This window comes from Octopus bimaculoides, chromosome 2 (genome assembly GCF_001194135.2).
Source record: "Octopus bimaculoides isolate UCB-OBI-ISO-001 chromosome 2, ASM119413v2, whole genome shotgun sequence".
Taxonomy (NCBI): domain Eukaryota; kingdom Metazoa; phylum Mollusca; class Cephalopoda; order Octopoda; family Octopodidae; genus Octopus; species Octopus bimaculoides.
The window spans coordinates 94986640-94997076 of NC_068982.1; the positions used below are offsets into that span (position 1 = coordinate 94986640).

The 10437-nt window shown below is 35.2% G+C and overlaps 1 protein-coding gene across 10 annotated transcripts in view; it reads left to right on the forward strand.

Annotated features, from left to right (window-relative positions):
* The window catches only part of LOC106883318 (uncharacterized), a 351443-nt gene that overhangs the window by 336752 nt on the left and 4254 nt on the right, over window positions 1-10437 (forward strand). For 2 of the 10 annotated variants that reach the window (XM_014934345.2, XM_014934337.2), the window contains exon 5: window positions 2149-2329. The exons of the other annotated variants lie outside the window; for them this stretch is intronic. The gene's annotated coding sequence lies outside the window, so the exon portion shown is untranslated. The remainder of the gene's footprint in view (window positions 1-2148; window positions 2330-10437) is intronic. 10 annotated transcript variants of the gene reach the window in all.

Below are 10437 nucleotides of genomic sequence, written 5' to 3' on the forward strand. Positions count from 1 at the left end.
GACACAGTAGCGTGTCGATAAGCCAGCTGGAGGAGATGTCCTCCTGGGCTAAAAGCAACAGTAACATCCACCCCTAGGTGTCAGCCACACTTAAGTGGCAATATACTACACTTTATATATATAAATATATATATATATATATATACATATATATATATATATATAGGAATCATTTATATTATCATCTTTTATATTATAATTATATTTAGAATTATTAAAGAATTTAATATTGCCACTATATCCCGCCTCCCGTAGGGCTTCATTATAATAAGGTGCGTGTTTTGGGAAAATCTCAAAATTAGAAGACAGCAACGATATTCTTTTACCTATATTATTTATGCCGTTTGCGTACAACAAACATACCTATACGATATGACGGGAATTTACGGATAGTGATATTGTGCTGATTTGGTTGGGCCATCCCTGTAGAGTATAAATAAGGGTTAGATGGAGGCTGGCGTCACTAGTGCCTGCAGCGTGCATTTGTTGGAGCCTCGCTGATGCTGCTGACCGTCATGATATTATCAAGTACACGTAATCCTACGATATCTTCCTGCAGTATAACGATGTAGTTTTACTTATTCGATTCCGTCGATACTGATTAATTCAGCGATAATACATCCACCACATGCATTATATTATCAGGAGAGTTTCATCTACAATGCTGAATTTTAGAAATTGCAATAATGATAATTGACATTTGACGCATTCGAGATGTCTCTGTCGATGAGAGGCATTGCGGGTGTATGATCGATAAATAGTTTGAACTTCCACAGTCATTTCAAATAATATTCAATGTGGTCACAAAACCGAGTACTCTCTAAACGTTCATTTTCCCAACTGAATGGAATGACTATCGGCCGCTCTCAGTTTTCTCAAAATATAGGCTACTTGTTTGAGAAGTCGATAAAGACGTTGGTAAATATAAACTTCAATATCGTAGCTACCTACGTTTGCACTCACGATAGTTTCCTTGGATACGTCGAAGTACGCAAGAACTGGGGTACTGATACCAAATATATTCACTTCTTTATAGCTTTGTTGCCCCTTAAAACCACATGTGCTATTTGAACGAGGAACAAATCGACCCTGGTATTGAATCTACCTCAGAATAATGTGAAATCGCTATACATTTTGTTGAAGGCTTTTGATTGCATAATTATCCAAATATATTCCTTCGTAGTTGAGGACCAAAGAACTTAAAATCTCATATTAGAATTTTAGTCTCGTTTAGTTTGAGGCCTGTTTCAATGAGTTTCTTCATAGATAAGCTAAGTTGTTTGTTGTGTCTTTCTGTAGTATACACGACAAGGTCATTTTGGTGAATGCACATCCCACCAGCTCCCTCAAGCATACGTGGTATTTCGCACTGAAAGATCTCGGAGGCGCTCAAGATTCCAAACATGCGTCGTGTGAAGTAATATCGGCATCTAAGCGTTGTGAAAGTGATGAGTTCGCACTGGTGTGCTGACTCCACCTACCTGAAGCGTCAAAGCTTGAAAGTGTGTTGAGCCCGCTAGTTTAGGCAAAATATCCTCGATGATCAATAAGGGTAACAGGTTTGGATGTTGTGGTTCAGGCCTTTGTGGTCGATACAAATGCTCTAAAATCCCCACTTTTGACATTACGTTATGTTAACCTTAGATAGCACAATGTATTATAACTTGACACAGTACCGAATGACTAATTGTATTCAAATCTAAATTATCGACTGTAACATTTATTATAAACAAGCTCACGCTTGACAGATGTGCAAGGAATGAAATAGTTCAAAATAAAGATAATCTTACAAAAGTATTTAAAAGTGGATGTTCAGGTTTAGAACTATGTGGATCATGTATCTGCTTGATCAACGGCCCACATCGGGTTAAACACTACTAACAAACTGCCAATCCATCATTAATTCGTTCTTTTCAACAGTATTTTGTATCTCTTTCCTTCTTATAATATATATTTATATCTTATTTCTTCGTTTCTTATATATCTTCCTTTGTGTGTTTCTTTTGATACGTCTCTCAGTTTTATATTGTTAGATCAGGTTTTATGTTCTTTATTGTATTCTTAATGCTTTGTTCCTTTCACTTTCTCATTTTCTGATTTCGTCTCATATGATTTCTCACTTTAGCTCTAAGACTTCTCCAATTTCAGAATATACTTTACCAGAGTTGTAAGAAGATAAACTGCAATCACATAAAATAACTTTAACTTGAGAGATCATTTGAAGAGATTCACACACTAATTTATCTTGTTTGTTTAAATTATCTCTCATATCCCAACATCTCGTATTCGAAGTCATTTTATTCATGCAAAGGTATTTACTTTATTTATGGTAAGTACTCACATGATTTTAAAGCTTATCAAATTTACTCCATTGCATTCATCGAAGTATCTATTCGTTTGTCACCAGTTCCTTGTTATTTATATAATACTGTTGCTGATATCAAGTAGTGTTGGATATAACTAAATCCGTTAATAATTCACAAACGCCATTTTATCTTTTGTCTGTTCGTTTGACATATGCAATATATTGTTCTAGTAGTATTAGGCCTTTAGCAGTGGAGTAATGTTCATAATGTTTATGGCTGAAGGAAACGGAGACAGAGACACGATATGTTGATTTTGATATTTTTACAGTATTACTTTACGTTCAAAACTGCTATAGCGTCGTATGTTCAAATCACACGACAGGACCTTCATAGTGATTTTATATTTTGTCTTGACGTAATTAGCACACATCTCAAAACAAGACATGAGTTTTATCTCCAGTCCTATAGACACAATATTACAAGCTTTTACTCAGACAGTGTGAACTGTAAACTCTCACCTCCATGTAAATCAATGTCATTTTTTCGCAAAGAGAAGATAACTCCCCTGCGGAACAGCGATTGGAAGTGTGTCTCATTCATGGTTAAATAAAGTGTATTATTGTGGATTTGACCTTATTTCAGGAACTGAATTCCTGTTGTGGAATAAAGGTGCGATGAAAATATATTAGCCTATTTACTGAATGAATAATGAAAAAAACTGCGGTCTTTTAGTGTATTCCTGATACATAATATTTGTTTCTCGTAGACGCTAGCCATTGTTTCAGATAAAATGCTATCCCTCACACGGCTGCTTCCAGAATTAAAACATCTTGCAATTTTTTTCTATATATAGATTAACGTGTTAAAGGTTGTGCGTCTCAGTTCAGTTTTTTATTCAGTTCTCGGCAAATAACGAATGATAAAGGAATTGAGATGTCATGCACAATCAAGAGCGATATCTCACCGATATTCGTGCCGTATATTTCGCCCTCAAAAATCTGAAGAACATGGGATTGACGAATAGTTGGTAAATATTACGATTCAACATTTATACAAGGTCGTGAGTTCACTACTCGAGGGTGGGGTCGTTTCCTTGAGCAAGACACTATTTTATACTTCAACAGTTCAGTCAGCTAGGAAAAATGAGTTGTACCTGTATTTCATTAAATGGACAGCCTTGTCAAATTCTGGACCACACTGAACCTCCTCGAGGTTCTTTTCGATTTTCTACCGCTCCTTCAATGAAGTCTGCCTCTCGGATTAGGTTAATCCTCGTAGCATCATCTCAAGCACTGTCGACCGATTTATCTCTTTTCGTCTCATGACCTATTCTGCTATTTTGCTTCCAGCTAGATCTGATATTAGCCCATACTTTTCTTTTATATCTTCCCAGAATGTCAACCGTCTGCTTATGTCTTTCCTGCAGACATCAGAAAGATACCGGATGCAAGTCTTATCTCTAGACCAAACTAATAATAATGATTTCATATTTCCGAACAAACAAGGGCAGTAATTTTAGAAAAAGGTTAAGTCAAAATATTAACCCTACTGCTCCACTGAGGCTTATTTTATCGAACCCAAAAAGATGAAATGTAACAGCAACTTTGGCGGAATGTGAATTCAGAACATATAGACAAACGAAATGTCGCTAAGTATTTTGTCCGTCGTGCTAACGTTTCTGCTGTTCGCCGCATTGGACTAAACTAATAAAAATGGTTTCAAACTGGGGCACAAAGCCAGCAAAGTATAAGTCGATTCCATCGACTCCTGAAAGGATGAAAGGAAAAGTCGACCTCAGCGGATTTTGAAATCAGAAAATAAAGTCAGACAAATGCCGCTAAAGCATTGTGTCCGGCCGGTAACAATTTTGACGGCTCGCAGCCTTAACTAAACAAATAGTGATAAAATTGTTACCCTCTAAGTACGAGGGTTGGCTTAGAAGTAGAGAAGGCTGACCAAGATATCCTCATGGAATGTGACAAGATGAAGTTTATTTTTCAACATTGTCCCGATGCGGTCCATACACTTATTCTGTCGGTGTTGCAGAGCTTGGATTCCATTGGTGAAGAAGCGTTCACCCTACTGGTCACAAGTGTCATCAATAAGCGCATATGACGTTATCAACACACCGACAGTGGTTCCAAGCCAAGTGTCTTTTCATGTTGGAGAGCAGATAATAGACAGATGGGGCAGATCCAGACTATAGGGAGGTGATCAACCAGTTCAAATCCACAGCTGCGCACAGCAGCCTTTGAAACCCAGGACTTGTATACTGGGACATTGTCCTGATGAAACAAAACCCTTTTTACCAATTTTAATGAGCTTTTGGTCTTGATAGCCTCAATAAGCTGGCATAGTACTTTTCGTTGGTGGCGTGGAACTTTTGAAAATAATCAATAAACCCTATGCGTTTTGCATCCGAAAAAACTGACGTCTTTATCTTCCCTGCACATGAAATTATCGTGGCCTACTATGGAGCTAGTATGGAGAGATGTTTCCACTGAATTGATTGTTTATTTGTCGTTGCGGATTAAAACACAATACCAAATTTTGTAAATTGCCAACTGAAGTCCCTTCTACTTACATTTCATGTCAGTTTACCTGGAAATAAGCATTACATTCATTAATAAATAGAGTTGAAATTAATGCAAGCAAGATTTCACAGCTCCTTCATAGTCACCTATGTATTTTTCAACCTGCCTTCTTGTTTGAAGTACAAGCTTGAGAAAGGTACCCAATTCACAATATGTTGCAGTATAGTTCTGAAATGCTCACGGAGTTAAAGTTTTTGAAATATCACATAAAATATTAAATGCTCAGATTACATCATAAAACATAGCCAAAGTCCTATAGAATTTATATTTATTTTAAACGAAAATAAGGGACATCTCCAATAATTCAAAAAGAGAATTAGTAAATGTTAATTTTGTGGAAATTGCATTTATTTAAATACTTAAAGAAAAGCAGCGAGAATTATTAATTTGGAGAATAGTGGTCTAGTTTTCTTTTTCACACTGTTATTAGAAATTTGCGATTGTAGTCATTGCCGGAACGGATTAGACATTTAATTAAAATATTACCAATCCTACTCAATCCCCCCCACCCAAAATAATCTCACGTTGCTCCTGAATAATTAATAACAAATATAGAGTTTATGTAGTGACTGTTGTGAAGCAAAAGTAAGCTCCACACAGGCCAAGCTTATGTCTGAAGTCTGCTATTAGTTTTTAGTTTCTTCACTTCACTTAAGACAGTAATGTAGTTTGGAAAATCGTGAAAACCATATTAACGGATTCTTTTGTTTTAATAGAATTTGTGGTTTTGTCCATTATCAATGTTTAATTTTTAGGCACTAATGAAAGAAAAGGGTTTCAAAATATATTAAGTAAATATGATTCATGCATCATGAATAATATATTTGCTCGTAAAAGATGAGCTAAAGTGCACATAAGTAATTCATTATCCTATTCTTAAGGAGGCGAGCTGGCAGAATCGTTAGCACGCCGGGTGAAATGCTTTGTGTTATTTCGTCTATCTTTACGTTCTGAGTTCAAATTCCGTCACGGTCGACTTTGCCTTTCATCCCTTTTGTGGTCGATAAATTAAGCACCAGTAGCGTACTGAGATAGATCCAATTGACAGACCCCCTCCCCGCAAAATTTCGGGGTTTGTGTCTCGAGTAGAAAAGAATATTCCATTATTAAGGCGGCGAGCTGGCAGAAACTTAAGCACGCCAGGCGAAATGCTTATCGTTATGTCGTCTGTCTTTACGTTCTGAGTTCAAATTCTGCCGAGGTCGATTTGTCTTTCATCCTTTCGGGGTCGATAAATTAAGTATCAGTAGCTACTGGGGTATATCTAATCGACTGGGCCCCTCCTCTAAAATTTCGGGCCTTGTACCGTGAGTAGATACGAACATTCCATTATCAGCCCATTCATCTTCAAATTGAAATATCTTAACTATTTCTCCTTTATCTCGTTTACTTGTTTTAATCATTAGACTGAAGCCATGCTATGGTAGTACGTTGAGAGATATTTTAATCGAACAAATTAACTCTTGTACTAATTAATTTTGTAAGGTCTGGAACTTATTCTATCGGATACCTTTGCCGAAGAGCTGAGATACGATGATGTAAACAATGCAACACCAGTTGTCAAGCCGTGTGAGTGGTGAAAAACACAAGAACACGTACACAAAAATACACAACACACACGCACACACACACACATATATGCTGTGTATTTGCTTGGGCTTCTACAGTTTCCCTCTACTAATTTTAACTGACAAACCATTGGTCGTCTCCTGGCTATTGTAGATGACACTTGCCTACGAGCCACAAGTGAGACTGAAAGTGAAACCACATAATTACAAACGAGTTTCTTAACCACAAAGCTATACCTGCACCCACAGTCATTTATATTTTATTAAACATTATCCTTACCCAGTTAAATTGCTAATTGAATAAATAATACATATAATTTTGAGAAATCAATAGAATTCTAGATGTTGAATACATTATGATAAGAAACCATTTATAATATAAATGATTATTTCAACAACGGCAGCCCGAAGCATAAAAGTGAGTCTTTATAATCAAATTAATGCTAACTGATATTTTAAGAATAATTTGTTTATTGCCTGTATTATTGTTTCTGATTATTTTTTATGATATGTAGTAATTATATTTTGGTATGGTAATAAACGGTTTTATTAGTGTTACATCCAACTAGACTTCAATCTAGATTATCAGGTAAACGACCAAGCTGTTTGAATGAGTTAATAATTCAGATCTTAGTACCTGTCAAAGCTTGGTGTTTGTGGTCAAATCTTCTAATTATCAGATGCCCATATTTAGCAATTAGTTTAATGGCTCGCGGTATTTGCTTCAAAGCATGCAGTGTAATTACGTCTAGAATAAAAGTGTTTAGAGAGCACGCTTTCGATTTCATAGTTCTAAACTTCTTAACGTTGATATAAAAAAAAACCTCGCTCAGGATATTAGAATAACTTCGTACAGCCATGATTATTATGAGTCACAGTTATTACCTTTGCACTAGGCTCCACGTTTTCATTGTAGAGTTGATAACTTTTGAAATAAACTTGCCAAAATTTAAAGTCAGTCATATGGTATTCGCCTCACTTTGTTATTTACTCGTACTGCAGCATAAAAGGCCGGTTAGTGGGAAGAATCAGTAGGGAATCGTAGTAAACTCTATTAATGATTTCAAATCTCATATTGGATTCTAATACATTGCTAGATTCAAACGACAAGATTCTACCCACACTTTTCTATACAATGGCCATCATTTTTCTCAAGCACAGTCGACCATAGTTGAGAATATTTAGCTCTATACACTATCGGATAAAGAAAAGATATATTTTACGTTGATTCTTTTGGGAAAAAAATAGCACCGTTAATGTAATAATTTGCAACTGTCAGACACAGTTAAGCCAACACTTTTGAGGTTATCACGACATGATCTATAGAACTCATTATTTGTCACATATTTTAGTGTCGGTATTTCTTGTTATAGTATAATTATGAAAAATAATATATATATATATATATATATATATATATACATATACGAAGAAGAACCTCATTTAAATTGTGTAAACACTGCTGATACATATCTTGCAAAAACGAAATAACTAAAATAAAAAGGACGTCAATGTATATACGCAAACAATGTAATGGAGACGTAAGACACCTAGAGAGTCAGACAATATGCTCTGTAGTATTTATTTATGTTTTTTTTTATCTTCGGAATTAGAATAATGTCAACGTTGCAGTTCACCTTCCCGGAATCGATAAAATTGCCACTTACCTAACCATGTGGATATAATCATATATAGAACCACCAAGAAAATGTACCTTTTGCCATTTATTGGAACCGCTACTAACATAAAGTATCAAGGCTCGCCATTGAAAGAGGGATTTCAAATCACGCCAAATCAGGAATTTGCTTTGTAGAGTTAATATCATTCAAATATGCACTATAAATGTTCAGGAGGTCGGAGAAATGACTGCTATTCTACTTAATCAAAATACATATTCAAGTTAATCTACATTTAACCGAACTGTTCTAATCATCTTTTAAGCAGTTATCGTTATTCCTGTTTAGGTATAGACGAAACTTTATCTAGCACAAATAATCAAAGGTACTTCAACCATGATCCTCTCTTTCGGTCTTTTTAGAGTGTGCCTTGAATTATATTATCCAGTGAGTCACCTGGTAGTAGCGAGTTTTTCAAGGAGAGTTTTACTACAGTTTATAGGACGTCAATCAGCCATGTAAATCATATCAACAGCTCATTCAATCCAGCAAGTAGTACAGAGCTGTGAAGTGCACCTAGTTATCTGATCCGTGTTGCAATTTCGATTTGCTTTACAGGGTCTTTTTCCGTTGTTTCGTTGAAAAATGGTGTCGGAAACACTTCCAAATGATAAAATGGTATATTTAAAGAGTACGAGACATTTTCACGCCAAAATTTGTCAATTTCATTTCTTTAATCGGAAAGAATTACTTAATTTTAATTGCTAATCTTTAGTTTTTAATCAATTCGTCACTTCAAGTTAGTTATTATTAAACTTGGTTCGTTAGTGCACTTGTGCATTAACTTGTATAAAATATCATCAAGAAGTCAGTTGGAATTAATTGCACTCATGATAGCTTAATTAATTACAGGTATGCAAACTATGTCATTAATGTTCGAAACTAATATATACGTTTCTATATTATTTCGTCATTAGAAATGTTTGTTGTTTTAATTGAAGTCATCAGTAACGACATATATGTGTGTGCGGTCAAATTACAATTTTAGTTATCTTTCTAGGAAGCAACAGTAAACGCTTAGTTAAATAAGATCTAACATTTTTTATTCTTGGGCAGTGGTGGTTGGTAGAATCGTTAAGGCAGTGAAGAAACTGTCTAACAGTATCTACTTATCGTCTGGTTTCAACGTTTCCTTTCTTTAAGTGCATCGCTGTAAGTACCAGTCAAATACTAATGACGAAAGCTCTATTTAACTGTTCAAACCGCAAATTTTAGAATGTAATCACTTAAGGCGGGAATATGGAAAGGCATCACTCATGACTTTTTCAGGGCTATCAGAATTGGTAAATGGAAAGGAGTAAGTTGTCTTCAGACAAGAGATCTGGTTTCAATCTTGGAAAAGAGTGGCATCCATTACAGATGCTTAAAACAAAATGTTGGTAGGAGTGGTGTTAAAATGAGCGAAAGATGGAGTACATCCACCGAGGACAAGATGATTTCTCTGAAGCGCTTACATACGGATTCAATCAACAAGATCTTATTTTTAATGGTTTAGTCATCCAGAAGCTAAAGTAAAATTTTATCACGCAAGGTTTCATGCGGAAATATCGAAAATTCATGATCACACTACCTGATATTTTTCTACTTCTATTGTCGTTTTGCTGTATTCATTTATCTTCTAGTTCCCTGGGATCAATAAAAGAAGAACCAGTAATGTGAGTCGATTCAAAAGACGATCAAAACCAATTTTATTTTGGTGACTTAGCATCAAAAACTGTAATTAGTAAACGTCTACCTTCCTTTTAATTTCTAATTCAACTTAAGATAAATTTCTCTGTTACCATCCTTGATGATTCGATAAAATATGTATGCAAGAAACAAAGCCGGATCAACTCACTGTACACAGTTAAATAATTAGTGACTTTTGCGAGATTTACAAATAATTTTTCATTGCTCTTACATTGAATGTGTGCTGTATTTACAGTCGAGAGGGTAAAACTATTGCAGTAAACCAGATGTTTCAACACAATTGAAATAATGAAAAAGTGTCTTCTATTGCAATCTTTTTAAACAGCTGCAATCAATCGTAAAAAATAATTAATATCTAATTGCTTGCCAAACTTTGCAGTGATGGTAGTTTCTCAGTATTTCATCTGAGAAACAATTTTTGATTTCTGCACAAGCCACAGTACACTATTGCATTAAACTAGCGGAGGGGGGGGGACATCGCCCTTCAGTGAAATGACTGTTATGAAACAACATTAAAACATTTGATAACTTTTAAGAATTTATAAGAAAAACCGAAATTTACAAAACAGTGAAACGTGTAAATCATACTTTGCAAGATGTAAGT